The sequence below is a fragment of the Anabrus simplex genome, chromosome 2 (genome assembly GCF_040414725.1).
Source record: "Anabrus simplex isolate iqAnaSimp1 chromosome 2, ASM4041472v1, whole genome shotgun sequence".
NCBI lineage: Eukaryota > Metazoa > Arthropoda > Insecta > Orthoptera > Tettigoniidae > Anabrus > Anabrus simplex.
This window is the reverse complement of record NC_090266.1, coordinates 1,021,119,107-1,021,140,839: the sequence shown is the minus strand read 5'-3', so window position 1 is coordinate 1,021,140,839 and position 21,733 is coordinate 1,021,119,107. Positions and strand designations below refer to the sequence as shown.

The 21,733-nt window shown below is 38.0% G+C and overlaps 1 protein-coding gene across 5 annotated transcripts in view; it reads right to left on the bottom strand.

The window, feature by feature from the left end:
• Positions 1–21,733, bottom strand: part of LOC136864640 (COP9 signalosome complex subunit 7a) — a 370,749-nt gene that overhangs the window by 1,169 nt on the left and 347,847 nt on the right. The gene's annotated exons all lie outside the window — the stretch shown is intronic.

Sequence of the window (21,733 nt, the reverse complement as noted above, 5' to 3'; positions counted from 1 at the left end):
TTTCACAGCTATTCTCCTCCTCTTAATTGCTTATTGTCCTTTTTGTCCATTTTACTATATTGTTTCATTGTACCTTTCCAAGTGGACACCTCACAAACTACACTTTTTATGTCTCGGGTAAGGAGGAAATCCATATAAACTGATTCACTGTACTAACAACTCTGATTAAAATATTTCCAGTATGTATGTATAAAAGAGTGATATTGCTATATATGCTAGCTCTAGAATGATTAGTTTCATTCTTTTAGTTTTTTCATTCAATGATATAGATTTAGTTTCCCTCCACTACATGCACTAGCCATGTGTCTTGGTAGGTGTGCTATTTATCAACTTGAAACAAACTCACCTTATCTCCACCAAAATCCATCAAATTGACCACTAATCAATCTATTATTTGTCCCTGCGATACCGTCCATCTGAACTCCTGAGGTCCTGCCTCCTTACTGAAAGGTGGATCGCTAGGCCAACTTCGGATGACGTCATAGCTCACAACATTCTCGACACATCTTGTAAGTCTCTAGCATGTTCCTTTGCTTCTTCAGATATATGTTATACCTCTTTCTGCTTTGCCCCTCTGCTCTCCAACACGTGCTCTTAGCCTTATTGGCGAGAAAGGAGGAATTTCCTGGTGTTTAGTTTCCCACGTCTGCACTTTGCTCGCACACCAGGACTTGATATTTGCCCATGAAGCATGAGGTATGACCATTTCACACTTTGGAAATGAGTGTTAACGTATCTCTATTCCTCACCGAAGGTTATATTTTCACGTTGGACAGTTAAATATGAAATTTACTAAAATGTTAAAATTTTATTTTAGCTATCTCTATCTGAGACTTTGAACTTTACGCTAGCAATTAACCGTTGTTTAGCCAACACTATTGTTGTAAATGAAGCAGAAAGACCTTAATGTGAGAAGAATGTGGAATATGTTCTGTGAGGCACATAGCGACTCTGAGCTATCTCCAAAATGAACATTTACTATAAGGTAAGCCATTTGTGTAGTTATAAGCTTACTTATTTTATAAAATTATACTATAAAATAATACACAAAAAATTGCCTCTCTTTTATGACATTTGCAATATTCCTCCTTTTGAGATTTTCTGTATAACCTCAACACATATAGATTTTGTTAAGGAGATATTTTTCCAGTTCATCTTTGTTATCTGGAAGATATTGTACCTCTTCATTACAGACATATTTAGGATCTTTGGCTTTGTAATTTGATCTGTAACTTTAATATTTACAAAGTTATCTTGCACAGGAGTTGATGATATTGTATATGTTTTGGAAAAGCTCATTAATGAACTGGGTAAAATTGTATTTGGCACTAGGCTGGGTGTTGACTGTCCAATATTATGTTGATAGGATTTTTTTTTTTTTTTTACAATTGTGAACCTTATTTCCAAATGATACCAAATCCGAAAAGTTCAAAATTGAGATAACAGGTGGCAACACTATCTTGAACCTAGTTCTAAATGTGGCGTGACAAATGTTGTGCTAAAAGATACCACCTCCCATGTTAAACAGTGAATAAATGTTCTGTTTTACGGCAAAAGATACCGAATCCCCCATGCTTTTGATGCCAAGACGTACCAAATCCAGTTATCAAATTAGAGCTGCTGTTTTATGTCACATGGCAACTTTTACATCATTCGTCGCACTGTTTTGATTGTTTTATGCTGTTTTTGAGGAGTGAGTTTGTAAATAATTTGCACTATTACGTGTGAAAACTGGAATCAGATATATCTGAAGAGCTATCTGATGAACCACAGGAGACGGAAAGGCCTAGAAAGCAGAATGTTCATAAGCAGGCGTGGAAGAAATCTATCAGCAAGCAGAAAAAATATGAGGCGAAAGCTAGCGAAAAACCTAAACTGAACTGTCACCATAAGAATAACTTTTGTGGTATTGGTAATTTGACTGAAGTTGAAATACTAAAGTTTCATGCAAATTCTGGAAAAATGAAAATGCTGTATTGCAAAAAAAATTTATAGCATGTTTTCTGGACATAAACCTCTCCCGTGCAGTGAAGGCCTAACTAAGGTAAACAGCTAGGAGTCATGAAAAATGTGAGTTTGAAGTACAAAGTGCAAAGTGGAAACGGTACTGTTAGTGTATATAGGGACTCGTTTTTAAGCATATTAAATGTTGGCAGAAGGAAAGTTGAGAATGTAGCTAAAGAGAAGAGGGAAAGGGGTGCAGCAACACCAAGGACCAGAGGAGGGGCACGATCATCTGATCAAATGAATATGTTAAAAGACAAAATTGCAACTCACATTCAGTCATTTAAGTTCAGGGGAAAATATTTTGGCCATGGCAGAACTCGGGGAAGGAAGTATCTTCCCTGTGACCTTAATGTGAGAAGAATGTGGAATATGTTCTGCGAGGCACACAGCAACTCTGGGCCATCTCCAAAATGAACATTTACTACAAGGTATATACTATAAAATAATATATATAAATTTAATATAATTTATGTAGGCTATTACGTTTTCTTTATTTTTGTTACAGAAATTATTTCAAAATTTAATTTTGGATTTGGTAGCCTCCAGCAGGACACTTACAGGGAATGCTTAGTCTTCTGCGTAAAATACAGAGCTGCAACTAATGATGAAGTGAAGAAATCACTGGTTTATGGTTCACAAACATAGAGCCAAAGCATTCTTTAAACATTAGAATGAATTGTCATCAAACCGTATTTACAGTTAACTTTGATTTGATGCAGAGCCAGCCTTTGCCCATGACTAACATTAATCAGTCAGCAGATATGGTATTATATACTCGGAATAGTTATTGTCAATGAGGGCAAAAATATTTCCCATGATACCATGCATTTCTATAGATGGTTGGAAAGCGATGGTGGTAAGGGGCTAAATGAAATTAGTTCTTGCTTGTGGGACTTTTTCCACAAAAATTCTAAAACCCCTTTGTGAAAATAACATTGAAGCCATTTGTGTCTTTTGTGACAGTTGTGCATCACAAAGTAAGAACTATCGCCTTCTTTTCACATGTTTTCTGCTATTGCTCATGAGTATGGATTAAAGATAGAATGTATTTTTCCAGTTAGAGGCTTACATACCAGCTGTTAGGTCTTTTGGGTTAGTGGAGAAAAGGTTAAGAAAGAATGCTATTGTGCTGCTTCCAGAGGGATATGATTCTGAATTCCTGAAAGTTTGTGTATTTCATGTATTGAATAAAGATTTCCATTGGGTTAATTGGCAAGATATGTCCAAAATATCAGTTTCATCAACCAAGAAATTCAAACTCAGTGAAGCTAAGAGGATAACAGTCCAGCCTAATACAGGTCTAGTTGGAATTCACTCTTTGTATGCTTTTGAACCCTTATGTGAGCATAGGTTACTAAAGAAAGGAGTGAAATATGAGTCAGTTTTGAACTGACTATCCCAGGTTCCTTGCTAGATTCATATACTGGATGCTAAAAGACATATCATCCAACTACTTACAGCTATGGGACACAGACTGGATGACCTGCCATTCTACAGATCTGCAATGAATACACTTAATGCAGTTGTAAGAGAAGGTGACATAAGTGATACCATTGTAGTTCACAATGATGTATAAGTCAGACACACAGGTGTAGCACTCATTTTTCTATCACACACTTTATTATTAGAATAAGTCAAAAATCTGTACGAGTATAACTATACTATCAATGGGAATCTTTTTTTTAGTTTAATATGAACATAATTACTGTTTTCAGGTATTTTCCTAGATATGTTAATGTACCCATTTTTGCTTAATTTTGTTTTTACAAATTATCTTCAATAAAATCTACATTTCTGAGCCAAATCCATTTTTATTTGTGCTATAAAATCCAAGGGCTTTACATCTAAACAGAAATAATTGACAAGCAGTATAATATGATACCTGTCAACATATCTAAAATGTTAATGGCACATATTCGAACAGCTGTGAGTACCAGAAGTATTTTTGAGTTTCTTATCAAATTTGCCTTTTGGGATTTGATACTTTTTGGAAATAAGCTCCTCATTTGGATTTAAGTCAATGATGGGACAGGAAAGGGTTACGAATTGAAAGGAAGTGGCCATGGCCTTAATAAAGTTACGTCACTAGAATTTGCCTGGTATTAAAATGGGAAGCCACAGAAAGCCAGTAGCGTATAAGAGTACAACACTCGGCCACCTGGATTCCTCACAGCACACCCTCTTTTCTGCACAACTTGTAAGCAAAGAGAATGCTTGTAAGGAGTAGTAAGGAGTCTTGATTTCAGTAATAGCCATGTGAGCACTAAAGGTGTGTTTTGTATGTGCCATCTGTCAGCATTCAACTTAACTATTAGAATGGCGGTAATAGCCGGCGATTTGAATTTGTATTGCGTACTACTTCCAAGTGAATTTTGATTTTTACCGCGTTCTACTTCCTAGCGTTTGGCGACAAGGCTCGACAATTTGAATTTTTAGAGGAACGTACTTCGTAACATTGCACAATAACCTGCCACTTTGTTTAGCTATCTATGCGTCCAATGTGTTTCACTTGATCTATTATTACGTTAAAAATTGTCTTGGATTCTGGATGAAATTCTCAATTTACAGTTATTATTCTGGGCTTGTCTATTATTACGTTTAACTCTGCTTGGTTTTTGGTACATCGTCTTGGATTCAGGATGAAGTTTGCATGATTTACTGTTCTCTGGTCTTTTAATTAATAATAATAATAATAATAATAAAAATCAATTTGCTCGGTATGTTTCACTTGATCCATTATTACGTTTAACTCCGCTTGAATTTTGGTACACTCTCTTGGATTCTGTATGGACTTTGTCGACTTATCAGATCTTTTGCTGTCAATGAAATATGAGTATTAATTCTAAAAATATTGGGGGACATATGCAATTAGTCCATGGAGAGTAGGAGGAAGTAATGAATCGCTGTTTGGAACCTCTGTGTACTGCAAGCTTCCATTTCAAAGTTGATTTAATAACACATCTTGAAGAACAACATCAAATTCATAGCTGTAAGCAAGAGTTGATATTTGATTCCTTCCAAGGTAAGATATTTCTTTCCCTACATACCCTATGTCACTTAAACATTAAATTACATATTTTGCTCTCTCAGATTCTGTTATTAATTTATGGTTTAAAAAATTACTATTCATTGGCGATTTAAACATGCACAATGGTGCAATGCACTAGTTTATTTACATACATCATCATTATAGACTGTTCAGCGTTCAGTCTGCAAACCTCTGTGAACTTACTATACACCTCCACAATCCTTTATTTCTAACTAGCTCTGTGACCATGTTTAGTTCCATACATCTTATCTTTCAATCATTAGAAACTGAGTCTAACCATCATTGTCTTGGTGGCATGAAACTGCATTGGCAATGCAGGAAGGAATAATTCATGAAAATGAATATGAATGGAAAGTTGGCATGTACCATGCTGAGAGAAAATTGCTGGAGAACTGTTGTCAGTTGCTCTGTGATAAGTGCAAAATCTGTGTGCATGCATTCTCCTACAGTTGCCTGGATTATCTTAACAGAACCATGATATGCAAACATGTCCACTACTGTATCATGCATTTAACGCAAAACCTTGTTGGTACCTCTCAACAAGCACGTCCCGCTTCCCTAGAAAATGATGGTTGCTTAGAACTGCAATGTCACATGAAGCAATTGCATAAACCTGCAGAAGCTACACCAGAAAGTATTATGGAAGACATTAAAAAAACAATTCAGGTAATGATAGGGAATTTAGAACTACTTCAAAATGATAAGCATAAGCTAAAAGAAGTTCTGAAGCAGCTTAAAGCTTAAAGCTGTTGAAGGTTTTACAGCATCACTTTGTTCCAATGACAGACGGAATGAAACTTGCTTTACACCAACACGAACAGTAGAGTGTGAACCTTCAAATAAGAAGGTTCAAAAACAGTCATTCTTCTCAACAAAGAAGTCATCTACAAAAAAGCTTAAAAAGAATGAATGCAGGATAAAACCATTGCTTCCACCATAGTGCATCCACAGCTCTATCATTTGCAAGAAGGTGATAATGAACATAACTATGCTGGTTAAAGTTCTTGTTCAGTTCTGTTTAGTGTGATTTCTTTTCTTCATGTTCCTCAAGTGTCATCATTCTCATTTTAATTTTATTTACAAAACAGAATACAGATAAACCCACACTGATACATCATACACCTCTCATTACTGGTGGAACAACTGATGGAGTGTGGTTCAGGTGCTATTGTTTATTATATGTATGTAGAGTAGATTATGGACAGTGCTTCTTCTTATTATTATTCTTCCTCCTTGAGTAATTCAGTGTAATGACTGGTTTGCCCCTGCGTTGCATCTTCCCCAACTGGCTCAGTTCTGTGCAGTATGTTTTGCATCTGCATAGCTCCTGCATTCTGTGCTACCGGTGCTATTGTTTATTTTAAATATGTGAAGCAAGTGATAGACTATACTTCTGGTATTACTGTTTATTTTATACATACAGAGCAACTGATGGACTGTGCTTATAAAGCTATTGTTTATTTTTGTTTTTAATTTGTAGGTGGTTCATGGTGTGGGTTACTGTAGTCATGTCCTAGTTTGTGAAGCATGGGCAACGGCTGAGTGGCCTTTTAAGTGGTCCTGAGAGTCGGGATACCAGTTGTTATGGAATGGGAGTGGGCATCTCGGACATGATCTGAGTCATGGCCCTCGTTGTGCTCAGGCGGCTAGGACTGTACAATCCACCGTGGTCCCTAACGCGTTCGAGGAGAGATGCTCACTTGGACTGTGTGTAAGTGGGGTAGCATCTTGCTTCACTAATTTACCAATCTCACAACATTTTAAGCAAGCCTCGGACCTACGGGAGTAACAGAGTCTCACTCCCATATGACAGGCGAGTGACTCCTTGGAAACAACCTGCTGAACAAAATGGAATTCGATGGGGAGCTGTCAATATTAATGGGGCTTACAGAAGGAAAAAAGTAGAACTGGCTGAGTCAGCAAAGAGGATGCATCTGGATGTGCTAGGAGTAAGTGATATTCGGGTAACGGGAGATAACGAGGAAGAGATAGGAGATTATAAAGTGTACTTGAGGGGTGTTAACAAGGGGAGGGCAGAGTGTGGGGTAGGGCTGTTTATCAGGAATAGTATTATAGTTTCTCTTAGGCATGTACATGAACAAATTATGTAGGTAGATTTGGCAGTTGGAGAAATTAGGACGAGAATTGTCTCAGTGAATTCATCATGAGAGAGTGTAGATGATGACGACGTTAACAAGTATTATGAAGCATTGGGTGCCATCATAGTCAGGGTCAACAGCAAGGATAAGATAGTGCTAGTGGGCGATTTCAATGCGAGAGTTGGAAATAGAACTGAAGGATACAACAGGGTGATCGGTAAATGTGGGAGAGATAAGGAAGCTAATAGCATTGGGAGGTGTTTGCTGGATTTCTGTGCTAGTATGGGATTAGCAGTTATAAATACTTTCTTCAAGCGTAAGGCTATTCACCACTTCACATGGGAGGGTAGGGGTACCAGGTCCATGTTGTTGTTTGAGTCATCAGTCCATAGACTGGTTTGATGCAGCTCTCCATGCCACCCTATCCTGTGCTAACCTTTTCATTTCTACGTAACTATTGCATCCTACATCTGCTCTAATCTGTTTGTCATATTCATACCTTGGTCTACCCTTACCGTTCTTGCCACCTACACTTCCTTCAAAAACCAACTGAACAAGTCCTGGGTGTCTTAAGATGTGTCCTATCATTCTATCTCTTCTTCTCGTCAAATTTAGCCAAATCGATCTCCTCTCACCAATTCGATTCAGTATCTCTTCATTCGTGATTCGATCTATCCATCTCACCTTCAGCATTCTTCTGTAACACCACATTTCAAAAGCTTCTATTCTCTTTCTTTCTGAGCTAGTTATCGTCTATGTTTCACTTCCATACAATGCCACGCTCCACACAAAAGTCTTCAAAAACATCTTTCTAATTCCGATATCAATGTTTGAAGTGAGCAAATTTCTTTTCTTAAGAAAGCTCTTCCTTGCTTGTGCTAGTCTGCATTTTATGTCCTCCTTACTTCTGCCATCGTTGGTTATTTTACTACCCAAGTAACAATATTCATCTACTTCCTTTAAGACTTCGTTTCCTAATCTAATATTTCCTACATCACCTGCCTTCGTTCGACTGCACTCCATTACTTTTGTTTTGGACTTATTTATTTTCATCTTGTACTCCTTACCTAAGACTTCATCCATACTATTCAGCAACTTCTCGAGATCTTCTGCAGTCTCAGATAAAATAACAATATCATCGGCAAATCTCAAGGTTTTGATTTCCTCTCCTTGGACTGTGATTCCCTTTCCAAATTTCTCTTTGATTTCCTTTACTGCCTGTTCTATGTAAACATTGAAAAGGAGAGGGGACAAACTGCAGCCTTGCCTCACTCCTTTCTGGATTCCTGCTTCTTTTTCAAAGCCCTCGATTCTTATCACTGCAGACTGATTTTTATACAGGTTGTAGATAATTCTTCGTTCTCGGTATCTGATCCCTATCATTTTCAGAATCATAAATAGCCTGGTCCAATCAACATTATCGAATGCCTTTTCTAGATCTACGAATGCCATGTACGTGGGCTTGTCCTTCTTGATTCGATCCTCTAAGTCAGACGTAAAGTCAGGATTGCTTCACGTGTTCCTACATTTCTTCTGAAGCCAAATTGATCTTCCCCCAACTCAGCTTCAACTTGTTTTTCCATTCTTCTGTAAATGATACGTGTTAAAATTTTGCAGGCATGAGATACTAAACTAACGGTGCGGTAGTTTTCACACCTGTCAGCACCGGCTTTCTTGGGAATAGGTATAACAATATTCTGCCGAAAATCGGATGGGACTTCTCCTGTCTCATACATCTTGTACACTAAATGAAATAACCTTACCATGCTGGTTTCTCCTAAGGCAGTCAGTAATTCAGCGGGAATATCATCAATTCCAGGTGCCTTGTTCCTATTTAGGTCACTCACAGCTCTGTCAAACTCTGACCTCAAAATTGGGTCTCCCATTTCATCAGCATCAACAGCCTCTTCATGTTCCAAAACGAAATTATCTACATCGTTACCTTGATACAACTGTTGGATATGCTCCTGCCATCTTTCTGCTTTGTCTTCTTTCCCTAGAAGTGGCTTTCCATCTGAGCTCTTAATATTCATGCACCTAGATTTCCTTTCTCCAAAGGTTTCCTTGATTTTCCTGTATGCAGCATCTATCTTTCCCAGGACCATATAGCCTTCGACATCCTTGCACTTCTCCTTCAGCCATTCTTCCTTAGCTACCTTGCACTTTCTATCCACTTCATTCTTTAATCGCCTGTATTCTTTTCTGCCCTCTTCATTTCTAGCATTCTTGTATTTTCGTCGTTCATCAATCAGGTCTAGTATCTCCTGAGTTATCCACTGATTCTTAGTTGATCTTTTCTTCCTTCCTAACATTTCTTCAGCAGCCCTACTGACTTCATTTTTCATGACTCTCCACTCTTCCTCTATTGTGTTTCCTTCGGCCTTTTCATTTAGTTCTTGTGCAACATGTTCCTTGAAACAATCCATCACACTCTTTTCTTTCAACTTGTCTAGATCCCATCTTTTTGCATTCTTTCCTTTCTTCAATTTCTTCAATTTCAGATGGCATTTCATGACCAACAAGTTGTGGTCAGAGTCCATATCTGCTCCTGGGAAAGTTTTGCAATCCAACACCTGGTTTCTGAATCTCTGCCTAATCATAATGAAGTCTATTTGATACCTTCCAGTGTCTCCAGGTCTCGTCCACGTATACAGCTGTCGTTTGTGGTGTTTGAACCAAGTATTGGCGAGGACTAAATTATGGTCAGTGCAGAATTCAACCAGCCGACTTCCTCTTTCGTTCCTTTGTCCCAATCCAAATTCTCCTACTGTGCTACCTTCTCTTCCTTGGCCTACCACTGCGTTCCAGTCTCCCATCAAAATTAGATTCTCGTCACCTTTCACATGTTGTATTAAATCTTCTATCTCCTCATATATTCTTTCAATTTCTTCATCATCCGCTGAACTAGTAGGCATATAGACCTGCACTATTGTGGTGGGCATTGGTTTGGTGTCTATCTTGGCGACAATAATTCTTTCACTATGCTGGTCGTAGTAGCTTATCCGCTGCCCTATTTTCTAATTCATTATTAAACCAACTCCTGCATTACCCCTGTTTGATTTCGTGTTGATAATTCGGTAGTCGCCTGACCAAAAATCCTGTTCTTCCTGCCAACGTACTTCACTTATACCAACTACATCTAACTTTAGCCTATCCATCTCCCTTTTCAGATTCTCTAACCTACCACAACGATTCAAACTTCTAACATTCCACGCTCCGACTCGCAGAATGTCAGTATCCATCTTCCTGATGATCGCCCCCTCTCGTGTAGTCCCCACCCGGAGATCCGAATGGGGGACTAGTTTACCTCCGGAATATTTTACCCGGGAGGAAGCCATCATCAGTACATCATTCATACAGAGAGAGCTGCATGTCCTCGGGAGGTGGTTACGGCTGTAGTTTCCCGTTGCTTTCAGCCGTGTAGCAGTATCAACACAGCTAAGCCATGTTGAGTATTATTACACGGCCGTATCAGTCAATCATCTAGACTGCCGCCCTTGCAACTACCGAAAGGCTGCTACTCCATAATAGACTATATAAGGACCACTACCAGGTCCATATCAGACTATATCAGGACCACTTCAGGAAATGTTAGGAATGTGTGGGATTTTCAGGGATTTTTCAATGATACAGACCACTATCTGATCTGTAGTGATCCAAGTATCTCTAGGCTTAAGATAGAGAAGGTGAAATCTGTCTACAAATGAATAGAAAATTTCCAGGACGTGGAAATTAGACAGGAGTACATGGATATGATTAATGAGAAGTTTCAAACAGTGGATAGTGAGCAGGTTGAGGATATAGAAAGAGAATGGGTGGCATACACACTGTAGTAGAAACAGCAAGGCAATGGCTAGGAACAATTGTATGTAAAAATGGGAAAAAACAACCATCTTGGTGGAATGATGAAGTGAGAGCAGCTTGTAAACATAAAAAGAAGGCTTGTCAGAAATGGCTCTAAGCAAGGACTGATGCAGACAGGGAATTGTTGGTTATGGAAAAAATAATTTGATAGATATCATGTCATGATGTGCGAGAAGTGACACACTTAACTTAGGTATGTTTTTGGGCTGGAGATCTATCTGGAATTAGCATCAAAATTTCCTGAAACTACTGTAACTGAGGCAAAAAGTTTCATCATGTAAGTATACTAGGTCAGCAGCATCATCTATACATTCCTATAAGAACTCAAGCTTTGTGAGAATGATTATAATTTATTACGCATCGTACTTGGTAGCGATCTGAATATCGATGTGAAGTCAGCACTTGGTCAAGAGTTTCTCTCCTTCAAGTGTGATAGACTGGTCCTCGAATTAAATGATGACCCAGCCATTTCCACTACAAGGAGTAGTACTTGTGCCGATGCTGTGTTCAGACGCCATGTAAACCAGATAACAACTCAACAGCACATTTTGTACTTTCCCTATCATTCTCCATTACACCGAGTATAACTAATGTACCCCAACTTATGACTGTAATTAAATTTGTAAACAAATCTTTGTTTCATTCCATTAGTATTGTATTTTTTCTTCATGAAAAAAGAATCACACCTCTACACTCGTGTGCTCCATTACAGACAAGCGCACTTTTCACTAATACATTTTCTTAGCTACACAAAAGATCACAGAATTGTGGAAATGAACTTGCTCTCATCTTCTAAGTCTAAAACATATCCATGATCTTATGCTTCTCTGTGAAGTGGAGAAAATGTACCAGTGCAAAGTTTTTTTTTTTTGTACAGAACTTTTTGATCTCAAAATGTACTTTGCACATTTGTACACTATACTTATTACTATTATAAAAGTGTTTTAGCTTGTACAGTTAAACTTATAACTAGAGTGTTGCTTGTACAGTAACAACTCACAAAAGTTTATTTAGAAATAACATAAGTACTTTTTTCCTTATCTTCTCCTGCTTGCCCATAAACATACTCTAAATTATGTTCCATGATCATTATTTGCATCACAATTTCATTGCACCCTCCTCTAGCTTTGTAGAATATGTTCACATGTCACCAGACCAGGCACGTCAACATTCTTCCATTTTCAATGTTATGTATGACCAACGTTTTCATGCCAAGTTTAATACTTTCCTTAATGGCGATTCTAAACCTAAAGGTGGTAGTGTTTCATGTTGGTACTAACAACATAAGACAAGCAGGTACAAGTACCAACATAGTTGGGGATGTGTGGGATCTGGTAAATGCAGCATGGGTAAGTTTAAGGAAGCGGAGATTGTTATTAGTGGAATAGTGTGTAGGAGGCATACCGACTGGAAGGTGATTGGGGATTTAAATGAGACTATGGAGTGGGTATGTTGGGAACTGGGAGTTGGATTTCTAGATCATAAACTGCAGTGGTACATATAAGTTAGGAAATTTCTTTAGAAGGGTTATAGGGTGGTACATTGAGAGAAACAGGGTGGCCCAGGGAGCGGTGATAAGGGTACAGGGAACTGGAAGTCAAGTAGGGATAACATAAAAATGTTAGTGCTGAACTGTTAGAATTAAGTAATTTAATAGATATATACTTACTAGATATTGTAATAGGAGTTGATTCATGGCTGAGAAATGATGTAATGGATGCAGAAATTTTCTCACAGAACTGGAGTGTGTTACATGTAATCATTCTCATTGTTGGTCCATATTGAATTTTACGTTAAGTCCAAATAGCATGTGTATTCATTAAAAACCATCTATTCAGTACAATGTAAAGTTCTTATAATTAAGTTTCTTCTCATAATAACATTATTGGGACATGTTTCACCCTCTAGTTGGGCATCATCAGCCTTATCTCGTACCTCTTGATCATTAATCAGGATCCTGATTTTGTACAAAATGTTACATAGATACTATATTATACAGAGTTTAAAAAGTCCATATTACATGTTCTTAATTAATAGCCTGAGAATTTGTGTAATAAAAATTTCTAAGAAATCACCTTGGCTGAAATGGTTATTTACTGTTAAAGAGATCGTACGAATAAAAATTACAATTTATTGACTATCCTGTCCATTTTTCAAGTTTAGTCTGAATGTCTATGGCTAAAATTCTATTCCTATATTGATTTTTAAAAAATACTATAGAACATTTGTTTTTGTTTAGGACACTGAATAAAATCTGGTTAAAAACTTTTCAAACTGGTTGTGGTCGTAATAAACTGTTGCCTTATCGACACTTTTTGCAATCCTGCGTACAAATCATTGATGCTAAACTGTCTCTTGTAGCCGCCCAATGAATGAGTATTTGTTTTCAAATATAAGGGTGTTTAAAATCTAAAAGACGATATGTTGACATAATTATAATTATTAAAGCAAATATTATTCAAATCCGGCTTTCTTCTTAATTTCCATTGTAAAAGTGAAGAATGGATATTCAACAGAGCAAAAGTAGTTGTATCCTTTAATTGAAATTATGGTTGCTGCCTCTTGTTATGCTACTGGTCGAAAAGGACACTCATTCTTGATATTAGTTGATGCATGAGTCTTGATTCTAATTTGTGAGAAAGCATGCTGATAATGTCCCCTCAGATATTGTGAAGAAGACTAGTTGTTCTGACAGAGCTGGTTCGACTGACTTTTATTGTAAAGATAGGATAGGAATGGTAGGAGGGGGAGTATTCATTCTTGTGAAAGAAGAATTTGTAAGCTACGAAAAAGTTAAAGATGACAAATATGGTTCATGTTTGTGGGTTACAGTAGTCACGTCCTAGTTCGTGAACCATGGGCAACGGCTGAGTGGCCTAGTAAGTGGTCCTGAGAGACAGGATACCAGTTGCTATGGAATGGGAGTGGGAATCTCGGACATACTCTGAGTCGTGGCCCTCCTTGTGCTCAGGCGGCTAGGACTATACAATTCACCGGTGGTCCATAACCCGTTAGAGGAGAGATCCTCACTTGGACTATGTGCAAGTAGGGCAGCATCCTACTTCATGAATTTACCGAGCTCAGAACACTTTAAGCAAGCCTCGGATCTATGGGAGTAATAGAGTCCCACTCCCATTTGACAGGCGAGGGGCTCCTTGGAAACAACTTGGCGAACGAAATGGAATTCGATGGGGAGCTATCAATATTAATGGGGCTTATGGAAGAAAGAAGGTAGAACTGGCTGAGTCAGCAAAGAGGATGCATCTGGATGTGCTAGGAGTAAGTGATATTCGGGTAAGGGGAGATAACGAGGAAGAGATAGGAGATTATAAAGTGTACTTGACGGGTGTTAGAAAGGGAAGGGCAGAGTCTGGGATAGGGCTCTTTATCAGGAATACCATTGCACGGAACATAGTTTCTGTTAGGCACGTAAATGAGCGAATGATGTGGGTAGATTTGTCAGTGGGAAGAATTAGGACAAGAATTGTGTCCATGTATTCACCATGTGAGGGTGCAGATGAGGATGAAGTTGACAAGTTTTATGAAGCATTGAGTGACATCGTGGTCAGGGTCAACAGCAAGGATAGAATAGTGCTAATGGGTGATTTCAATGCGAGAGTTGGGAATAGAACTGAAGGATATGAAAGGGTGATTGGTAAATGTGGGGAAGATATGGAAGCTAATGGGAATGGGAAGCGTTTGCTGGACTTCTGTGCTAGTATGGGTTTAGCTGTTACGAATACATTCTTCAAGCATAAGGCTATTCACCGCTACACATGGGAGGCTAGGGGTACCAGATCCATAAGAGACTATATCTTAACAGACTTCGAATTCAGGAAATCTGTTAGGAATGTACGAGTTTTTCGCGGATTTTTCGATGATACAGACCACTATCCGATCTGTAGTGAACTAAGTATCTCTAGGCCTAGGATAGAGAAAGTGAAATCTGTCTGCAAACGACTAAGTATAGAAAATCTTCAGAACGAGGAAATTAGACAGAAGTACATGGATATGATTAGTGAGAAGTTTCGAACAGTAGACAGTAAGCAGGTTCAGGATATAGAAAGTGAATGGGTGGCATACAGGGATGCTGTAATAGAAACAGCAAGGGAATGCCTAGGAACAACTGTGTGTAAAGGTGGGAAAAGGCGAATATCTTGGTGGAATGATGAAGTGAGAGCAGCCTGTAAATGTAAAAAGAAGGCTTATCAGAAATGGCTCCAAACAAGGGCCGAGGCAGACAGAGATTGGTACGTAGATGAAAGAAGAAACAGAGCGAAACAAATAGTTGTTGAATCCAAAAAGAAGTCATGGGAAGATTTTGGTAATAACCTGGAAAGGCTAGGTCAAGCAGCAGCGAAACCTTTCTGGACAGTAATAAAGAATCTTAGGAAGGGAGGGAAAAAGGAAATGAACAGTGTTTTGAGTAATTCAGGTGAACTCATAATAGATCCCAGGGAATCAATGGAGAGGTGGAGGGAATATTTTGAACATCTTCTCAATGTAAAAGGAAATCATCATGGTGGTGTTGCAAACAGCCAAGCTCATGGGGAGGAGGAAAAGGATGTTGTTGAAATTATGCTTGAGGAAGTGGAAAGGATAGTAAATAAACTCCATTGTCATAAGGCAGCAGGAATAGATGAAATTAGACCTGAAATGGTGAAGTACAGTGGGAAGGCAGGGATGAAATGGCTTCATAGAGTAGTAAAATTAGCGTGGAGTGTTGGTAAGGTACCTTCAGATTGGACAAAAGCAGTAATTGCACCTATCTATAAGCAAGGGAACAGGAAGGATTGCAACAACTATCGAGGTATCTCATTGATTAGTATACAAGGCAAAGTATTCGCTGGCATCCTGGAAGGGAGGGTGCGTTCAGTCGTTGAGAGGAAGTTGGATGAAAACCAGTATGGTTTCAGACCACAGAGAGGCTGTCAGGATCAGATTTTCAGTATGCGCCAGGTAATTGAAAAATGCTACGAGAGGAATAGGCAGTTACGTTTATGTTTCGTAGATCTAGAGAAAGCATATGGCAGGGTACCGAGGGAAAGGATGTTCGCCATGGGGAACTATGGAATTAAAGGAAGATTATTAAAATCAATCGAAGGCATTTATGTTGACAATTGGACTTAAGTGAGAATTGATGGTAAAATGAGTTCTTGGTTGAGGGTACTTACAGGGGTTAGACAAGGCTGTAATCTTTCACCTTGGTTGTTCGTAGTTTACATGGATCATCTGCTGAAAGGTATAAAATGGCTATGAAGGATTCAGTTAGGTGGAAATGTAGTAAGCAGTCCGGCCTATGCTGACAACTTGGTCTGAATGGCAGATTGTGCCGAAAGCCTGCAATCTAATATCTTGGAACTTGAAAATAGGTGCAATGAGTATGGTATGAAAATTAGCCTTTCGAAGACTAAATTGATGTCAGTAGGTAAGAAATTCAACAAAATTGAATTCCGGATTGGTGATACAAAGCTAGAACAGGTCAATAATTTAAGTATTTAGGTTGTTGTTCTCCCAGGATGGTAATATAGTAAGTGAGATTGAATCAAGGTGTAGTAAAGCTAATGCAGTGAGCTCGCAGTTGCGATCAACAGTATTCTGTAAGAAGAAAGTCAGCTCCCAGACGAAACTATCATTACATCGGTCTTTTTTCAGGGCAACTTTGCTTTACGGAAGCGAAAGCTGGGTGGACTGAGGATATCTTATTCATAAGTTAGAAGTAACAGACATGAAAGTAACGAGAATGATTGCTGGTACAAACAGGTGGGAACAATGGCAGGAGGGTACTCGGAATGAGGAGATACAGGCTAATTTAGGAATGAACTCGATGGATGAAGCTGTACGCATAAACCGGCTTCGGTGGTGGGCTCATGTGAGGCGAATGGAGGAGGATAGGTTACCTAGGAGAATAATAGACTCTGTTATGGAGGGTAAGAGAAGTAGAGGGAGACCAAGACGACGATGGTTAGACTCGGTTTCTAACGATTTAAAGATAAAAGGTATAGAACTAAATGAGGCCACAACACTAGTTGCAAATCGAGGATTGTGGCGACGTTTAGTAAATTCTCAGAGGCTTGCAGACTGAACGCTGAAAGGCATAACAGTCTATAATGATAATGTATGTATGTATGTATGTATGTATGTATGTATGTATGTATGTATGTATGTATGACAAACATGAAATTCTAGGTGTAAGGATCATCTCTAAAGATAATAGGCAACTTGATGTCTTTGGAGTGTACAAACCGGGAAATGGTAGCGCTGACGCAGATTCAGAAATCAACTGTCTGGGATACGATATGGAAAGGAACGTGATTGTAGCGGGTGATCTCAATTTAACAAATAATAATTGGGAAGGTAATGCAAACGACAAAAAGCATGACAAACTAATGGCAAATAAATTAATATGGGAAGGGCATCTGATTCAGAAAGTGATGGAACCAACTAGAGGGAAGAAGATTCTGGATGTGGTGCTGGTAAAACCAGACGAGCTCTATAGAAAAACCGAAGTAATAGATGGCATTAGTGATCATGAAACTGTTTTTATGGTAGTTAAAAATAAATATGAAAGAAAGGAAGGTATTAAAATTAGGAATATTGGCAGTACCAAATGTCTGATAAAACAGGCATGAGGGAGTTGTTTGTAAAAAGTAACTGTGATCAGTGGAAAACAGTAAGTCAAAATGTACACAGACTCTGAGATGGGTTTAAAGCAATTGTTGAGAAATGTGAAAATAGGTTTGTACCTTTCAATGTGGTAAGGAATGATGTAGATCCACTATATTATAACAGGGAAGAAAAGAGACTAAGAAGGAGGTGCAGATTATAAAGAAATAGAGTTAGAAATAGCTGTGGAAGTAAAGAGAAATTGAAGGCACTTGAATATAGCAAAGAAGTCAGCTAAGGATAACATGACCGGGCGAGTTGGCCGTGCGCGTAGAGGCGCGCGACTGTGAAGCTTGCATCCGGGAGATAGTAGGTTCGAATCCCACTATCGGCAGCCCTGAAAATGGTTTTCCGTGGTTTCCCATTTTCACACTAGGCAAATGCTGGGGCTGTACCTTAATTAAGGCCACGGCCGCTTCCTTCCAACTCCTAGGCCTTTCCTATCCCATCGTCGCCATAAGACCTATCTGTGTCGGTGCGACGTAAAGCAAAAAAAAAAAAAAAAAAAAAAAAAAAAAAAAAAAAAAAAAAAAAAAAAAAAAAAAACCATGATGGCAAGCATAATTCGCGGTCATGCAAATTTTAGTAAAAAATGGAAGAGTATATATAGGTACCGGTACTTTAAGGCAGAAACAGGTTCCAAGAAGGCCATTCCAGGAATCATTAATGAACAAGGGGAGTGTGTATGCGCTGATCTTCAAAAGGCAGAAGTATTCAGTCAGCAATATGTAAAGATTGTTGGTTACAAGGATAATGTCCAGATAGAGGAGTTTACTAATACTAAAGAAGTATTAAAATTTATATATGACAACAAAGTCTTATACAGTATGACACAAAAGTTAAAAACTAGAAAAGCAGCTGGAATTGATAAGGTCTCAGGGGATATACTAAAGACAATGAGTTGGGATATAGTACCATATCTGATGTACTTATTTGATTATTGTTTGCATGAAGGAGCTATACCAAATTATATTATACATAAATGTGGAATAGCCCGGCTATCCATCAGATCACTAATTATTTAAAAAAAAACACAGCATCAACATAGCATTCAGGACAATAAATAATAATCGGAACATATTCCTCAACCACAATAGAGTCAATAATAACAACATTTACTCAGGATCTGGTGTTTATAGGTTAAAATGTGCCCAATGTGAGTTCACGTATTTTGGTCAAACAGGGAGGAGCTTTTACACAAGGTATCTGGAACATTACAATGCTTCCAAGCATAACAAGTATTCGGCCATGAGCCTGCATATGAGTGAAACAGGCCATAAATTCACCTCAATAGAGAATGATTTGACGATCGTTAAAAGGCTAGGTAAGGGGAAATTATTGAATGAAACGGAAAACTTGTACATTTATTTGGAACAAACTTATAATAAAAATAATAATCTTAACGATGTCATTGACAACAAAAATCTGTCATATGAGATAACTCCAAGGTTAATCCAGGCCGTAAATCAGAATAAAGTTCCCAGTATGTTTAAATCACAGCACGCATGCACTCCAATAGCCACGCCTAATGCCAGGCCCGTCCAATCCAATTTGAGTAACACCTCTGAAGCAACAACACGGACGCACAATTTGAAACTCACTCCCCCTTACCATCCACCCCTCCGTTACAGTATCAGTACTACACTAGGAGTAGCAAGCTGAGTCGTTCAGACACACGCGGAACAAGTGGTCCCAGCTAACGTCGACAAGACAAGTAAGTTCATGGGATAAACACTTTCACTTTGCAATGATTATCATATTGGGTTCTACATTCATCATTCTAATTCCCCCTTTTTTTCTCTTATCCAGTTACAGACAACTCATATTCCTCCCAAGGTTGAACAATGCACCAATGGGAAGTTAATCAACAAGAATGACGTAATATTCCAAATTTTTATCCGATGAGCACTAACAATATCAACAATATGTTTCCAACATACATGCTTCAACCTTAAAACATAACCATGCTTCTTTCTAAAGGAATATTCAAACAGTTTCAAATCCTAACACGATCGACTTTAACCAAGGTTCCGGTTTTGTAACAATTCTTACGACTCAGGCGACCATAACAGTTGAAGAAACCCCAACTCACGCTGTGATAAATCTCTAGTCAATACAATGTGAGAAACCCCAATTCACGCTGTGATCAATCCAATCAACAATTTGGATGTCTAGTCATTATAAAATAAATTAATTCATTGTTCATAAATTCTGGCAAAGTTAATGTACATATTGTAAAGTAGGTTGCGGTAATAAGGCCCAGCAGGTATTAAGGCCCACTGTTTGATTTTCGTATTTGCCGCTTCTTCAGTCGGTAGTGAACATATACGTCTGCTTACTGTCTATGCCTGCTACCTGTTGGAGAAAGTGAGAACTCGGCCCTCCTCAGTATTTGGTTGCTAGGCCAGAGTCAAGACGTGGGAAGGTGAATTGATCTCATTTTTATAACTTTTCTTTGGAAAGGGAATTAAAAAAAGGGAATGTTAGCGCAAGAATAGCGTTAAAATAAAATATGTATCTACTAGTGCATTACATAAGTAATGAAATGGTGTATATTTTATTGAATTTGGTTAAGAACACAAGATGGTGCAATCGAAAAACCCTCAAGGTCACGATGCAGGAAATAAGGCCCACGCTTTGCAACATGTGGGCCTTATTTCCTGCAGCTGCTATGAAAGATTTAGTTTCAATTTAATACAAAAATATGCTAACCCAATGTTATTTTAGGTCATAAAGTTTCACAAATATACTAAATAGACTAACATTATTTTAAATAAGCGAACAATTTTATATTTTTTATCCAGTGTACACATTGGTACTGATCTGAATTTGAAGTCGAAGACATGTTCTTACACATGACTTTTGTATTACAGACTACTGCGGTGATCTCAGGGTAGCATGCTAGTTCCTTGGCCTGGATTCGATTCCCAGTATTGGCACGTAAATTATAAAAGCCAGGAGGCCAGGAAATCTGGAATGGTGTTATCCCAGTGTCGTGAGAACAATTGTAAGTGGCGGCATCGGTCAAGAAACCAAGGGAAGCGTTATGCTGACCACGTGACCTCTCCATCTGTAGGCTACAAGCTGAGCAGCAGTTCTCTTGGAAGCTTTCAGTTTTATATTAAAAACAACCCCAGATATAAGCTGGTTTTGTGCTGCATGCCAGGAGGAATACGTGGTGGACATGCGAGCTTGCAAAACTTGCCGAGTTTGGGTGCATGAAATGTGTGTTGGACTGACTATAAACGACAAGGAAGATTATTTTTGTCCTGACTGCTCATAAGTTTTTGTGTTTTCAAAATATCAAAGACTCTTATTTCATACAGAATTAAATGTTATCTTAAAGTAAATTAACTTAGTTTTTTAAATAAGGGAAAGGAAAAGTTAAAAATGACTGTCTGAAAATTAAGTGTTTTTTGCATGTTTGTGTGATTTAAATTTAAATTTCAATAATTTTATATTTAGTGGTTATGATTAATTTTTTAAAGCACATTAGCTTGGTTTTTTTAAAGTAAGATGAGAGGAAATTATGCTTCCTGTTAACTTTTAACGAAGAAAATTCAGGTCTCCTTAACTTAGCATGGTGAAATGTTTCATATTATATTTTCAATTTTAAACTTTCAACATAAATATTTTTGAATTAATGAACATGTCCTTTAACACTTCTTATCTACAATACATGCCATTTCCTCTTCCAATTTGACATCGTAATTGCCCATAGAGATGAGGTTAAGGTACTCTTCAACTGCGGGCCTTATTACACGTTAGAGCAGGAAATAAGGCCCAATTACATTAATTACATATTTGTGCTATGTGGGAACCATGGATACATTTACAATTATTTATTTGTGATATCTGGTGAAAAGATACATCAAGCAACATTTTTTATTTGAAACAAATTCTTGGATCTCTGTTACTTTAAGAGCAAACGGCAATCAATCTGTAAGTGGACCTTTTTTTGCCTCACCTACCTTACATACTGTACATATTGTAAACTATGTAAAAAGCATAAGACCATTGTATTTAGTATTAACCCTTAAATGCGCAA